Source organism: Sciurus vulgaris (assembly GCF_902686455.1).
Source record: "Sciurus vulgaris genome assembly, chromosome: 2".
NCBI lineage: Eukaryota > Metazoa > Chordata > Mammalia > Rodentia > Sciuridae > Sciurus > Sciurus vulgaris.
Genome location: NC_136462.1, coordinates 157,435,232 through 157,451,812, shown reverse-complemented (window position 1 = coordinate 157,451,812; position 16,581 = coordinate 157,435,232).

Genomic DNA, 16,581 nt, shown 5'->3' with positions numbered 1-16,581 from the left:
CAATGTGTTGTAAGTGAGGAGGAATTGTAGGCCTATAAATTGCATGTAAGTAGGAAGTTCACATCTTCGAGGAGAAACAGAACAATTGACTGTCTGGTCCTTGGGGAGCCATTTAAGTTCAATCATGTTTGGGAATGAAACAATAAATGTCTCAGAAACAAGTTTAAGATGGCTACATAGTGTTTTATTTTCCTGTGCCCACACAAGGGGGTTGGATGTCACAATAATAAAGCTCTTCCTACTACCATTTTCTAGTCTCCTGTTGAGAGAAAGAGACTAGTCACTGAAAGATAGGAAGATAGGTTGAACAATATTTAAAATGGAAAATATTGTCTCATCAGACTACTATTGTCTTTTCATACTCATGTGATAACCTAGAAGCAGCCCTCAAAATGAGGAGTATTTGGAAGCCAAATTATGCTCCTGTGTTAATGTGACTCTCTGCTCAGGAAATTCAACAAATACCTCCTTCAAAATCTATGTTTAAGTCCCAGGGAAGAATATAGGACCTGATTCATGACATTGAATAGCTTCTGATGTAGTGGGTGGGTATGGGTAAAAAAACATACTGGAGTACATTTTCTGAATTATGTTAAAGCCAATCTCAGAAGGCCATATCATTGAAGATATTTCAGTATGTATCACTATGAGAGAAGGAGTTTTTAAAGACAAAACACAACAGCATAGTATACTTAAAACAATTAATAATAGTTTCTTAGTGTTTTCTAATATTTCAAGTGTCCATGTTTCTGAGACTGCTCAATGTGGTAGTCTGCTTTCCATTATTGCTATAGAGTACCTGGGGCTAATTTATAAAGATAAGAAGTTTCAGAAGTTCAAGGGCATGGTAGCAGCATCAGTGTGACTCAGGACCTTGTGGCAGATAGCATCACCATGGGTGGAGTAGTATAAGGGGAATCTCCTGGTGAGACAGGAAGTGAAGAGCCTAGTAAGGGGCCAGTCTTGTTATTTTACAACAGCTCTCTGGTGAGAACAACTCACCCTCTGAGACCAAAATTAATCCCTTCCAAGGGCAGTGCCCATGATGACCTAAGGGCCTCCCACTAGACCCATCACCTCACTAGGAACCAAGCTTCCAACACATGAACCCTTGGAGGATGAATCATATGCAAACCATAACGTTCAATAAAAGAGGTTTTGTGGTTGATTTGCTTGAATTAGGATTTAAACAAGGTCAATCCTTTTCATTGGTTAATCTGTCTCTTAGTTCTCTTTGATTTCATTTTAGTTTTATGTATTACATACTTTCCTTTTTTTCCACTTCCATTTATTTATTGAATAAATTGGGTCATTGTTTTGTAGACTATCCCATATTTTAGATTTAGCTAACTGCATCCCATGAAGTCATTGAATAACCAACTTTATTTTATACTTTCTGTAAGCTGGTGATTAGATTAGAGTTTTGATTAGATTCCAATTTATTCTCTGGGTCTGGGGCTTCTTTCTGAATCATGAAGAGGCACATAAGGTCTGGTTGTTTCCCTCTTTCTTTTTTAAAATTTTTTTTTGTTAAGATTGACCATTGGATTCAGATGTTGTCAGTCTTAATGATGGACAGGATTCCATTAGGGAGGCTTGAAGACTATTTTGAACATGTTAATGTTCTAGTTATAGCTAATAGACTAATAAAGAAAATAGAGACTTCATATAGGAAAGCAAGGCAAAATGAAGCTAAAAAAGCAGATAATAATGAACACATACAATAGGCCCTGAACTAAATGCTTTGCCTGTATGTATGTAAAATACTTAGTTAAGTTTCTGGTGCATGGCAGAATGAAAGAGCAAATGATATTATTGCTATTGTTAGTTTATTCTGCTGCCTCCTAAAGGAATCTGGTAATCCAGTGAAAGGCAGGATTCATTTTGAAGCAGAATGATCCAGTTGGTTAGAACTGATAAATGGAAATTTTTCTCCATCTTTTATAGTACTGATCCTGGACTGTTTGTTATAGGGTTTGGCCATAGGTGCTACAGAGTAGGGATGGAGGAACACTGAAAGTTTCAGGCTGGAGAATAGCATGGGAAAGAGACATTGGATTGAAACGTGGGGTGATCACTTATACATGGGAAGAACAACATGGAATAGCAGGGTTTAAGGCTACTAGAGCAGGTTGGGAAGAATTTGGCTTCTAAACACTCCTCATTTTGAGGAGTATTTGTTCAAACTCAGAGAGACAATTGTATGAATAGTTTCTCTATTAGGTGGCCTTTGGAGAAAGAAAGATCTAGACCTCACACCACATACTTGAGTTAATTCTAATGTATTGCTGATTGAAAATGAAGCCATGAAAATACCAGATGGATACAAAGAAGACTTTTTTCTATTATAGTGGAAGGAAAGCTTTCCTAGGTATGACACAAAATCCAGAATCCACCAAATTAAAAAAAAAAAAAAGACTAATCTAACTTCTAAGAGTCCAGACCTTCTACATGAGAAAAAATTGTTATAAGCAAAGTCAAAGACAAATGAAAGAGTGAGAAAAATATTTGCATCTGGTATCACAAAGTGTGAATATCTCTTAATATATGAAGAGATCCTAGAACTTAAGAAAAGGGCCAACAATCCAATATAAAAATGAGCAGATATATGCCACTGAAGAAGAACTTCAAAAGACCACAAACATGTGAGAAGATGCTTGGTCTCATTTATAAGGAAAAAAAATGCAAAATCTAGCTACAATATATCATCTACCCAGATTGGCTAAAAAAAAAAAAAAAAAAAAAAAAAAAAAAGTCACTGCTAGAATACAAAATGGAACACTCCTTGAAGAGGACTATTTGGGAATTTATTGAAATTAAAAATGCAAATGCCTTTTGGCAGTTCTATGCCATAGATGCATACCTGTGTCCCCACAGAATAGCCAAAAATTGGACACAGTTCAGAGGCTGAAAAGCCCCTGGTACCTTAGTCAGTAGAACACTATGCAGCTATTTAAACAAAGCAAAACAAAACCATGAGGCTCTTCATGGGCTGATATGGAAAGATCTCTAGAGTAAATGAAACAGCCAAGTGCAGAACAGCGTGCTTAGCATGCTGCCTTTGGGGTAAGAAAGGGAGGGGGAGAAAGGTCATGAGCTCTTATTTGCATATATTTGCATAAAAAGATTCAAAAGAAACTGATAAAAGTGGTTCTCCTCTGGTGAATATGTTTCAGGGAAGAAACAGGGCAGGGATTTAGATCAGAACAAGGCTTCACAAAGTAGACTTTCTTATAGCTTTTGGACATTTGAATTATATAAATGTGTGACCTACACAGAAGAACACAAAAAATAAAATTTTTAAACATGAATGGTCCATAGTCTTCACAGTGTACAATTTCTTCAGTGAGAAGGCCTGTGTACCAGTAGGTGTAACTGGAAGCCAAGGTATCAGAGGCATGAAAAGCTACTCTATGCAAAGAGCACTTTTGGTAGAAGGGTTCCACAATTTTGAGTGGATTTATAAGAACTGTGTCATGGGATGTGGTGCCTTTGAGGGGGCATGGTTTCAACAAGTGTTGACAGAAGTGGAGCTGGCAGGCAGAGGACAGCAGGAAGGAAAGCTCAGAGTTGTGATGTCTTGGATGAATTTGGATAGTGGCTAAAACTTCCTCTATCTGGGAGTAGAAGGCAGCTGAGGACAAAGATGGTCATTTGATGTCAGCTTTCAGAAGGCCCCAGCTGCCTGAATGGAAGCAGTGGGATGCAATTAAGAATCTGAGTCCACAATGAAGCCCATCAGAACTGCAGTTCTGTTATTCTATTCAACATTTTCTGTGTACCCATGACAAGGGCACTGAGCCAGCTGCAGGGGTACTGAAAAAACCAGGGCTCAGTACCCACCTGGCAGCTAGCATTGCTCTCTGGAGAAGGATCATTAACAAATGTGGGGGGCAATGTGCTGAGGGCACTGTTATCAGTCTGAACCAGGCAAAAGGAAATAAGTTTGAATAAAATGAGTGAATTTATCCATTTTAGGTTGAGACAGAGACATGGAGCATCTCCAGGAAGGTTGAAATGCTTAAATAAGAAGAGAAAATGCTCATCAAGTGGGTAGTTAGTGTTGTAAAGATTTGGAAGGGGAGCAGTTGCTGGAGTGGAACTCCAGTCAGCACGGGTGAATCAAGGCATCTGGAAAAGTGGTTCCTGCAGTAGGAAAAGTATCCATCAAAACAGAACAGACACTGCATCATGCAGAAGAATGAGAAGTTATACTCTATGTTTGATGTGTGAAAATGCATTCTACTGTCATGTATAACTAATTAGAACAAATTTTTTAAAAGCACAAGTTAAAGGAACACATTTAAACAAACAAACAAACAAAAAGAACAGACAGACCAAGCACAGTGGCACACACCTGTAATCCCAGTGACTCGGGAGGCAGAGGCAGAAGGATTACAAGTTCAAGACCAGTCTCAGCAACTTAGCAAAACCCTGTGACAAAAAAAAAAAAAAAAAAAAAAAAAAAGCCCAGGGATGTAGTCCAGTGGTAAAGCACCTCTGGGTTCAATCCCTGGCATCAAGAAAAAAAAAAAAAAAAAAAAAAAAAAAGGTAAAAATTAATAAGATGATGCTGGTGGAGAGATGAGGAAAAGAAAGTACTAGATCCAAGTGGGATTCACAGGTCAGGCATCCTAAGTCTGAGAGAGCATGCAGCTTTGTGGGTGGGGCCAGACCATTGGAAACACATAATCAGGGCTCCAGAAATGCAGCTGCATGTGAAGTTGGGATTATAGTGAAAATGGTTTGAAGCAGTAAGTACAGAAGAGATCATGGAAGGAGAAAAATCTGAAAAATAGGGAAAGATTAGGAATTTTAGGGTGCAGGGGGCAAAAGGAAGATTGAGTGAAGAAGCAGAAAGTTGATTTCAAAACTCAAGAGAACCAATAAATCTCAACCTGAGGTCAAGAGAGGAAGAAGAGATGGAAGAAATGGCTGTGCTCGCAGCGGGGGATGATGACCAAGGCTAGGGGGAAACCTTGAGCATACTCTTATACAGCCAATGGCCCTGAGGGCCTCAAAAAGAGAGGAGGATGGAGGAGAGGGTGAGGGGAGGAAATCAGAGCACTGTCCTCCCCTGGAACCTCAGAAATGGGAGAGAAAACTGAGAAGAGAGAGGACAGAACAGGGGTCTGTAGGAAGCAGGGTCAAGGTCTTCTGGCAGTTCTGAAGATGGGGCTGACCATACTGCAGGGTTGACCCCACAGTCAATAGGCAGCCAAAGACCTGAATCTGGATCTTGCCTTTGGGGATCCTCCAGTTACTGGCATCTGGGAAGAGACCCAGAAGACTGGCCATGGGGGAAGAAGACGGTCTCCCAAGAAAGTCAAAGCTGAAGAAAGCAAGCAGAGGTGATTTCGCTCACAGTCCTTGTTCGTAGATACACAGGGGGGTCCTGGATGGGACATCTTCCTGTTTTGCTTCCCTCAGCAGCCCCTGAAGCCTGTCCCTCAAGCAGTATTTTTCTTTCCTGTGGCTGTTCCCAAGACTGAGTGTCTTGGGGTGGGGGCAGGGGGAGGGAGAAAAACATTGTGAAAGTACAACTCAACTCAGAAGAGATTTATTAAAATGAGGTCCTGCTGTTCTCCAGGGATAAATACACAAGAGGCCAGCAGGCTGCGGCTTGCAGAAATTCTGCCTCAGTGAATAACTGAGATCGATTTACAATTAGCCAAGCAAAATGCCTGTCTGAACGTCTTTCCCTTCTTGGCATTCCCAGCTCCCAGCTCATCTGGCTTCTTCTTGATTTTTCACTGCTTCACTAGTTTTGAGAACCATACAATGATATATTTTAACACACTTTAAATTACTATTAGAATCAGCTATTATTAGAACAATAACCATTTATCCAGCACGTGCTGTGTAGAGGGCATGTTCTAAGCAACTTAGCATCCCTTCATTTAGTCTTTGGATGTCTCATGTAATGGGGTTCTACTGTGATCCCATTTTCCAGATGGAAAAACTGACATTCAGAGATGGATGACCTGCCAGGACAAGAGGGGTTGAGTCAGGAGTCATCTTCAGTCTGCACCCTCTGTGTTCTGAGGTCAGAGCTCTGGCTCCCAGGTCCTGACCATGAGCTTGCAGCTCTCCTCTCTCTAACCTGCTTTTCCAGCCTCCCACAGTATGGCCTCCACCCTGTTTCCTGCTTTCTCAGCTGACGCTTCCGGCATCATGCCCTGTTCCCCTGCCAAGCCAAATCGTTGTTGGCACTTCAGCCCTGCTTTTCTGTGATCCTTTTCTGGATCACCACCTTTTCTCTCCTGAAAGTCACTTCATGCCCCTCCTTAGCCCTCTGGGCCTCCACCTGTCAACATCCACCCACTCTTTAAGGACCATCTTAGAAGTAAACTCCCGCCTTCCAACGCCCTGTGGTCCTGACCATTCTTGACCTCCTCCACCTCAGAACCATGTTCTTACCTTCAATGTGCTCTACTTAGAGATGTCAGTGCTCAAAGTTTTCCTCCATGGCACTCCTCTTGACACCCCAGAGGCAAACACCCTGCCATTAAACACTGGCTCCAGGTAACCAGCATGGCACTCTCTATTCTGTCCTTCAAATAGACAAAAAGTTTTTATCCTATGCCATGAAGAACCCATATATGCTTCAATATCAAAACAGTGTTATTTTCCATAATCATGAGGTGAGATTGGAATTGCTCCCTTGACCTCCAAGTGCTCAGAGGATTTGCAAATGCAAGTTTAAGAAGAAGGTGACCAGAACATGAAGTCCTCAAGGGCAAAAACTGTGCTGATCCCTGCCTTATAAACCATGGGTTGATTATACAAAGAACTTTCTTCATGTTTGCTTAAATAAATTGCATGTTAACACAGGCTCCAAAAGGGTCTGAAAATCATTTATTTCTCAGTAGATATGTTTCCCTTGTAATCGAAACTACTTGATTAATTTGCTCATTGAAGCTATTTTGTAGAGCTGGTACAAGCCCACCAACACAGTTCACATTCCCAAGTTCTAATTTGTGGAGTCCCTCCGAGGTTCTGTTGTATTTCCATTTCAGAAATTTACATGTGTTGGAAACAGAGCCAGACCACATTTTAAAATCACTGCATCTGTCCTGGAGCCCTCCTACCTCCCTACTTGTTGAATTTCTGTTGCTTCTCAGATTCTAAGAACCCCCAATGCTAATCTGATGTGGCCGCTGCAATTCTGCCAGGCTCCTCCTCGCCCTCAGGGCGCCACAGGCTAAATCATTTCCTTCCAGCGAGAACTCCCACCTGCTTAGAACAAGTCCCTCAGCTAGGGCAGGAGGATGGCAGGCGGCTGGGAGCCACCCGGGCTTCCATTCCTGTGTGATTCAGTGGCAATGATTTATGTCTATGCCTGCATCTTTGTAGCAAGCAAACTGCCATAACCAGCCCACATGGTTGGCAGAGGAGAGACTGTTCACAGGCTGGGGACTCAGCCCTGGGAAGATACCTGAATGGAGGATTTGTGGCAGGCTGTGTTCTTGGGATTCAATACCTGTAAGGGACTAGGGGCAGGACTGAGCATGTCAAGTTGGACTATGACACAGGCACCGCAAAGGCAGCTGATCCTACTCAGCCCTGGCATTGGGATGGCCCTTCTGAGCTGTCCTCCACTGTGGCTTTAATACTCCCATGGTGTGGAGTCACTGGATTGTGAGCTGCCGCTAGCAAGGGAAGCATTTCCTTGGGTGTGATGGTTCCTTTCAGCCTGGGAAGGATGTTACATCAATACTGAAACTCCAAGATATAGTGCTGTGTATCTTAGTCCTGCGTAATGAGATCCTGGCAGCACCTAACAGTGTCCACTACAGAACGTAAGTGCCTGGCTCCACAATCAATGGAAGATACCCATTATTATGGCACTCTACCCAGTTAATAAGGCAGAAGTAACTAGGAGTCCAGTTGTCCCCAGAGTAATAGAAGATGTCACTTAGCAACAATAGGTGTTGGCGAGAATGTGGGGAGAAAGGTACACTCATACATTGCTGGTGGGGCTGCAAATTAGTGCAGCCACTCTGGAAAGCAGTGTGGAGATTCCTTAGAAAACTTGGAATGGAACCACCATTTGACCCAGCTATCCCATTCCTTGGCCTATACCCAAAGGGCTTAAAATCAGCATACTACAGTGATGCAGCCACAAATTAAATGTTCATCTGCTCAATTCACAACAGCCAGACTGTGGAACCAACCTAGATGTCCTTCAATTGATGAATGGATAAAGAAACTGTGGTGTATATATATACAATGGAATATTACTCAGCCATAAAAAATAATAAAATTATGGCATTTGCTGGCAATTGGATGAAATTGGAGAATATCATGCTAAGTGAGATAAGCCAATCTCAAAAAAACAAAGGACGAATGATTTTGCTGATAAGTGGATGATGACACAAAGAGAGGTGGGAGTGGGGGCAAGAATGGAGGAAGGAGAGACTGTATAGAGGGAAAAGAGGGGTGGGAGGGGTGGGGGGAAGAAAAAATAACAGTATGAATCAAAAATTATTACTGTAAGTAAACGTATGATTACACAAATGGTATGCCTCTACTTCATGTACAAACAGAGAAACAAGATGTATCCCATTTGTTTACAATAAAAATGAATTAAAAAAAAAGAAGATGTCACTTAACTAAAATCTTGGATTTGAGGCACTTCAGGGATATGGGAAAAGTTAAAAATGTGGGGCAATGACAGAAGTAAATATTTTCGGAAATGATAATTCTTGATGGATGGAAGAGAAACCTCATTCTTAGGAGCACCCTGTTGCAAGCAGGGGCCTGTTTAGAGACACGGTCCTGGAGCCCCAAGCCCAAGTTTGGTTCACCGGGACTGGGCCCATTACCTCAGGGGGCTCGCTGTGAAAGAACATGTTCAAAAGGCAAACAAGGAAGTGGAAAAACTCCACTTAGGACTAAAAAGTAAGAAAGTAAATAGAGAAGCATAAGATCTTCTTTTCTCCGACAAAGGAAGAGCCCAGTGTTACAGTTGGCAGAGTTAGAGCAGATGGTAATTCCCATTTAGTGCTGGGCCCAGTGTCTCCAGATGACACTGCTTCAGTAAGAGCTGCAATTCTCCAGTGTTAATGGAAGACTCTGGGTCCACTATGGATTTCCTTCTTCCTCAGTTTTCTCAAACTGGAGAGTGGATAGCTGTCACTGGATACCTTAGTCACTCACCTTCTCCTGGCAGGAGATGCTGCTGATCCTGCCTCCCAGTAAGTGTCACTTCAGGGTCTTGAGCCACCTGTCATGAAGTGCCTGGCAACCATAAAAAAATGTGGCAAGCAAATGAAAATACAGGAAAACACTTCAAAGCTGCTTTCTCCTTAAGATACAATGAGATATATCTTAATTTATAAAAATTGCTATTAGCAATTCATCCTCTGCCTGTCTCGCAGATGTTCTATAAATCAGACAAAAATGTAAATGCATTCATTTCTTAAAAATATAAAGAAATTGGAGTTAAGGATGTGGCTCAGTGGTAGAGCACTTGCCTAGCATATGCGAAGCTCTGGGTTTGATACCAGCAGTGCCAAAAAAGAAAAAAGAAAAAAAATATGTATACACACACACACACACACACACACACACACACACACACACACAATCTAATGAGAATAATAGCCAATGATTCACCACCTCTCATTTTTCATAGTTAAGTAATTTAATCCTTACAATGACCCTATCTTATAGATGAGGTCATCAAAACTCACTGAAGTGACATCTCAGTGAGTGGCAGAAACTGCATTCCCAACTGAGGCTTTTGAGTGAATTAAAAGGCTTAGACTTGTCAATATTCTGAGTTTAAGGTTTGTATGCAATTTTGGACCTATAGATATTTATCTTTAAAGAGATTATGTAAACCCCCTGTGTGCTAACTCCATGATGAAATGCAAACACATGTACACACAAACAAACACAAGCACACACGCAGTCATGTGTGCACAAAAGTTCTTGCTAGGAGTAATAGCTCTAGTCACATCTAATCACAAATTTCTCCAACCTTTCTAGCAGTTAAATGCTGGAAGTGAAAGAGAAGCTGTAAAGGTGCAATGAAGGCCATGTAGTTAAGTCCTCTTATTCCACTGTAACGTATATTAGTATGAATACAGCCTAAAACAACCCAAAGACCTCAAGCCCAGAGTTCTTAAAATGTCACTAAGTCTGTTTGTCTAAATTGAGGCTCTGCTATATGCCAAGCCCCAGCCAATTCCATAGCCCCTCTTCCAGAGTTACCTATGCCCCAGTTTAAAGAGAAACTAAGATGAAAGTGCCAGATTCGTTCTGCCCAAATCAGTTGGCTGACGTTGCAAACATGAACACATGTCACACATATGCAACCACCAGCCCCTCGAAAAATGACCTGGGATATATTTTGTGTAACGTAATTGCAGAAGAGAGATTAAACCAAGGCAGGGTTTTGGTTCAACTAAAGGTGTCATTACGCAAAATGGAATGGACAGCACCCTCAGATGCTACCCGTTAGAGGGGAGCAAACTTTTCCCCTGTTGGCCTGTCAAGAGGCAATATTCCAAATGCTGAATATTTCCCAGTCTGACAGATATTAATTCTGTTATCCACTCTGCTGATGTCTAAATGCCTAGATGTCTTGTCAAAACTCATTTTCTCAGTGTATCCACTTATACAGTTTACAGCCTTGTAGCCCTGTTCAGCATCTGTCACTGCATTTCAAACCACCCTATAACCTTTAAGCTTTTGACTGCTGCTGAGAAATACTGAGCAGTTTTAAGGGTGTTTAGTTTTTTGTTGTTGTTATAAATATTAATTTGCATGTACTTTTAAATTATTCTGATACTATCATATAAAAACTATAATTTATTAAAGTAAATGAACATAATTTTTTTAATAAAATACTTCAAAAAACTGATAAGATTTATAAATTACACAATTCAAGATCTCCTTAAAAGATGTCTGTGTAAGGGTTTTAAAAATAATCAAGACCTATAAGCCCCATAAGAATTTTTGTATCTGTTCTTTTAGTCTTAGTGGTAGGTAAATGCATAACATGTTATAGCAAAAAAGGGATTTTTAAAAATATTACAAGCTATCCTATATTTTAAAGTTGTGTACATTAAGGTCCTGTTACAAAGTTACTCCCAGATTTTCTTGCAACTTGTTAAAAAGTGAAATAAGGTTTGCATTTTGGAACATAAGCTTAAAAAACAATAAAAATCAAATCAGATGAAGTAATTTGGGTCTTAACATTTATTACCAAATGAGGTTAATGAAAATACACAATTTTCTTTAATTTTGGAGGCTCTGCAAAGGATAAGTGAGGTGTTTTTCTTTCTTTCCCTTACCTCCTCCCTCCCTTTTTTAAACCGATAATTGTACCCCTATCACAGGTACCCATATGGGGGAAAAACAAAGTTCAGCTGTACAATGTAGTATTGCCATAGCCAGTGTGAAAAAGGTTTCCCTCTGCTAAGGTTCATGGCAATTAAATAATGTTAACTATAGCAATAATCATAAAAATACAAAAGTATGTTGAGCCCTCAGGACAATTCCATTATTTCTCAGATGCCATCAGAAGTGTGAGGATTGTGTTTGCCCAAGTCCATTCCACGTCTAGAGACCTGTGTTATTTAACATTTTTTTCTCCCCTGTAATTTTTATTGGTGCATAAAATGCACATAATGGTGGGACTTGTTGTTACATATTTGTATATGCACATAATATAGCAATATAATTTGACCAATAACATTCCCCCAGTATTTCCTTTTTTCTTCCCCACCTCCCTCCAGCAGGTCCCTTTCCCCTACTCTACTTGTTTTAACCTCGTTTAAAGGCAAGTTCAGCTCCCAACTCCTTGGATGATTCGATTATCCTGACAACCTATTGCCCCAAATTGGGTAGTGTTTGTGACTTGTTCGTTGCCACTTCTGAAGTTGAATCTGTCAGTGCACAATGCACGCATGGCTAAGTCAACTCTGACTCCAAGGCTGCCTCCAGTTCACTGTGCAGATCCTTACACTTAACCAGGAGACTGGGATCACCTGTGCAAGAGCAGGAAGACAGAGGAATCTTTAAAGACAGCCAACCTCTGCAGTGAGTGGAGACTTTGAAGGTAGTCTGCTCCTTTCTCAGTTGTTTCCAACAGGGGCCAAAGTAGTACAGTGTGAAAGACATGGACTGAAACATGTTTTCCTGTATCATCATAGGGTGTCCACAGAGGTGAGGCCAGTCAGTCCCAAGCTTTTCCTCTCACATCGTGGAAAAACAGTTGCAAAGCAAAAATACCACATTACCCTATCTCTTCCCTTCAGAGAGTCTCCTAAAGGAGAAGTTCTCACATTTTAATGCACACAAGAATCACCTGGACAGTTCTTAAAAGTCCTGATGTCCAGACTGCAGCCCAGACAAATTCAACCAGAATCTCCAGGACTGATCCCCAGGCATCAGGATGTTCTATGGTTCCTCTAGCCACCGTGGAGCATCAGTACTTTAAAAAAAAACCCTTTGGCAAAAGCAGGACTGGTTGAATTGGTCTTTAGTTGATGGCATAAGAATTGAACATTGATTCTAGATGTCTCTGCACTGGCCTTATTGCAGTGCTGGGGACGAGTACTTTTCCCTGCGGTGATGATGCGGGTCTTTCTGCATACAATCTGCAGACCCTGTCTAATATTTTCCATACCGGGCAATGAGATCACAAACTCCAAAACACTAAATCAAAACCGGAGGCATTACGGGTCTTCAATAAAACTCCATAGCCCATACACAAGGGGGAGGGAAAAGAAAATTAAAACCATCACTGAACTGTGGACATATTTTATATGTACATATATGTGATACATACATATATTTTGAGAGAAAAGGATATCCAACAATAATTAGTTAAAAAAGGGGTAGGAAAACAATGAAAAGTTGCTTGCAAATAAAAAAAATCCATTTGTACCTTAAAGAAAGCTCATCATAAAAGACACTTGATTTCTGAAAAGGGAAAGGGATATAAATGTTATTGTGGGGAGAAATAACAGAAATACGCATATGAATAATTGAATTAACATGAAGGAGAGCCTACTTTGATAATAATATGCAATTATAGAGAACTTAGGGCTTCTGAGTTTACATGAAACAAAACAATCCATAACTCAGAAACTCTTTTTATTCCAAATTAGTAATTCTAAATAACATGCTGCATATGAAAACAAAGTCATTGCTATCTAATGATGTGTCATAATTTTAATCATGGAAGAAATGGATAACTGAAAGTGGGGCCAGTACTTTTGCTTCACTGTACCTTTGCAGGAGGGGAATCTGGGCTCTGTCCACCTGCAGGTTTTAGTGTTCTTCAGTGACAGAACTATTATTACAACAATAGTTCTGCAAATCTACTTTATTTCCAGGTGCTAAATTATGTTTTTTGTGCTGAAGGATGAAGAAGACTGATCTTTAATAAGTCAGACAAATCCAAGTAAACAAGGACTGGCAGGACATTATCTTTAATCAAGACAAATGACTCCATAAGTGTCCTTTGGTTACCATGACTGCCCTCCAAGTTCTATGACTATGTAGAAGCAGAAATTTCTAAAGCATTGCCCTTGCATTTGAGTGCAGTACACTTTAAGCTGGTTCCAATTAGGCTAGGCTAGTATGGATGTCTCACACGTGTCAATATTTGCAGGCAAGCAAATCTGATCAGCAGGGGCATCCTTTAGGAGACCGTTGCCTTCCCCTGCCTTTGCAAATCATTTCCAAAACAGTCACATCACCACTGTCTCTGTTCCCTTCTGTAAATGCTACTTCTTTCCTTTGTACACTGCCCGACCCCATGACTACTCTTAGGACTCCCCTTTTCGAAGTATTCAGGAGATAAGCCCCATGGAAATTTGTAACTTCCCAAACATTTCTATTTTAATGTTGCTATTTAGACTCAGCACTGTCATATAAACATTTTTGAGAGTTCACTGCAAAAGTGGAATTTTGACCAGTGCCCTGGAGCCTTCTGCAGGTTTTTCGGTTAATGAAATGAAATAAAATAGATCTTATTTTATTGGATGGGTGATTTTGTACAAGGGGAAATTGAAATTTATGCGACATGCCCTTTTCAGGGCAAATGAGGGAGAGATACAGTAAATGGAACTCTGGGTTTTATTCAGGTGAGGATATACACAAAAGAACAATTAAGGACATGAGCCCTTCAAAGACTCAGAGAAATTATTTCTTACTACAAAGGGCAGTAGCCTTCTGTAGTTTGTTCTTAGCACTTAAATGCAACGTTCAAAATGATTCTACTCTAAAAACAATGTTATAAATGTAGTACTCAGGACCCCACATCTCAAGGTAAAAAGTATCTTAGATCTTTTGTTAAAGAAACTTAATTTTCCCAGTTTATTTCTAGTGGGAGTTTCAGAGCAAATCTATTTTCTGATATATTTTTTCCCCTATGCCTCTGAACGAAAACAAGGAACTCTGGCCATCAGTGTTGTATTACACGAAAAACATTCATCTATTCTCATTTATTCATTTCATTTGAGAAAATGAAATATATATATATTTTTTTTCCTTTGTTTCCCCCGTGCATTTCCAAGGACACAACCCACCGTCAGTCGTCAGGGTAGGTGCAAATGGCGATCCAACTCACCGCAGCTGACCGGACTTGCTTTCAATAATGAACATTTCCCGCCCAGCAAACAAAAAGCGGACCTAGGCAAAGAACCAACTGTGACCCCCGTGGCCACAAGGAGGCCATATGAAAGCAGGCCTAGGGAATGGGTCCATGCGAAGGCAGGACGGTATTTCTTGCCTTTGGGTGCTGTGTTTGAATGTTAATTTGCACCATCTTCAGTACCTTGCATTTGGGATCTGTGGAAGTCTGTGTGTTCGGGTTTGGAAAGCAGGTGCTGTGCGCAACGCATCCCCCATCCCTCCTTGTGAGGAGGACGTACTGGCCCCGCGCCTTGAGCAGCGCTCACAGAGGCCGATTCCCTCCTCCCCTAACCCCTTCCCTTCACGTCGCAGTCACTGTTCTGGGGGGGTTTGTTAATGAACGTTTCGGTTTCCCGCTTGCTAGTTCGCTGTTTATAGTCTCCCTCAGGTTTTGCAGTTCCCCTTTCTGGCTCAGTTCCTTTCCCCAGACGTTTCCATGCAGCTAATCACTTCTCAGTTCTCTTTTAGTCAATTTTTTTTTTTTTTGTTTTTTTTGTTATTTGTGTGTGGTGCGCGGGATCTCCTACAACAAATATGTCTGTGGACTGGGGTGGGGTTTCAGTATAACCCTGCACATAAAGCTTGTCCTGCTGTAACCCGATTTTTTTTTTTTTTTTTTTTTTTTGTACCCGGGATTGAACCCAGGGGTGCTTAGCCAATGCATCACATCCCTAGGCCCCCTTTTTTAAATTTTTAATTTTGATACAGGGTCTCACTAAGTTGCTTAGGGCTTCACTAAATTGCTGAGGCTGGTCTCGAACTTTTCATTCTCCTGGCTCAGCTTCCCAAGCCACTGGGATTACAGGCGTGCGCCACCACGCCCGGCTTTTTAAAAAAAAGGTAAATTTAAAAAGAAAATTAAAAGACTCGGTTTATTTGACCTCAATTTTGAACCATACCCCTCACCACCGAGTGCTCTTAAAAACAGAAAATGTGCAGAAATAGAGCCAGGCCGGGACTAGCGTGAGCAAAAGCCGACTCCGCGATCCGGAGACTCTGTTTTAAGAAGGAAGACCCAGAATCCCAGACTCGGGTCCTCGCGGGCGGCTGGAGGGACCAGAGTGCGTGATTATTCGGACTTTCCCCAGGGTTCTCTGGGAATGCCGCCTGTGTTTTCTGCTCTCGTTGAGTCCACGGAGATCCGAAACGCGCACCTGTGGGACCCGAATGAGACTTCATTTGCTGGTTTTATTTTCTCTTGGGAAGCCTGAAATGCGTGGGCCCCGGGGAACATTCCAGACTGTTCCACTTTTCGTTTTGCAACCAAACAATTCCCCCAAACAGTTTCATCAAAATCAAAGCGACGCAGGAGGCGTGAATTGGGGGCTACTGTAGCTTCAAGGACGGCCTTGTTAACTGAGCCCCTAGCTAACCCGCAGCTTCAACTTTTGGGTGCTGAGTTCACGGTTCAGGTGGTAAACAGCTGAGAGTACTCGCCCACAAACCTCTCCTCTGCCAGCACCCACTACCCCCAGACACCCACTTCGCGCTTGCTTTTTGGCTCGCACAATTTTCACACAGCTTGCCTCTCCTTTCTCTGCCTTAGGATACCTCGCTCAGGTCCCGAGGTCGCTCAAGGACCCTCACATCACTTCTGCCCCCGTAGGCGTCCAGCCCCAGGCAAAAGAGTCAAGTCGTTAATTCCTGCATGCACCCTCTGCTGGGTAGTTTCCGCGCCGCTGGAAGCCACACTTCACTTTGTTGCAAGTACCATCCACAGCTCGCAAAACTACTGTGCCAAACCCAACTACGCAAAAACGCGGAACCCACGAGCTCTTTACCTCTTTGCTTTCAGTGCTGACCAGTAGCTGCCCCCAGGCCCTGGAAAGGGTCAAGCTGCATCCGCATAAGTGGAAGAGGTGTTTATTTTCCTTTCGCAATCCCACCTCTGGGTCACCTCTCCCCTGGTCTAGCCGGCGGCAC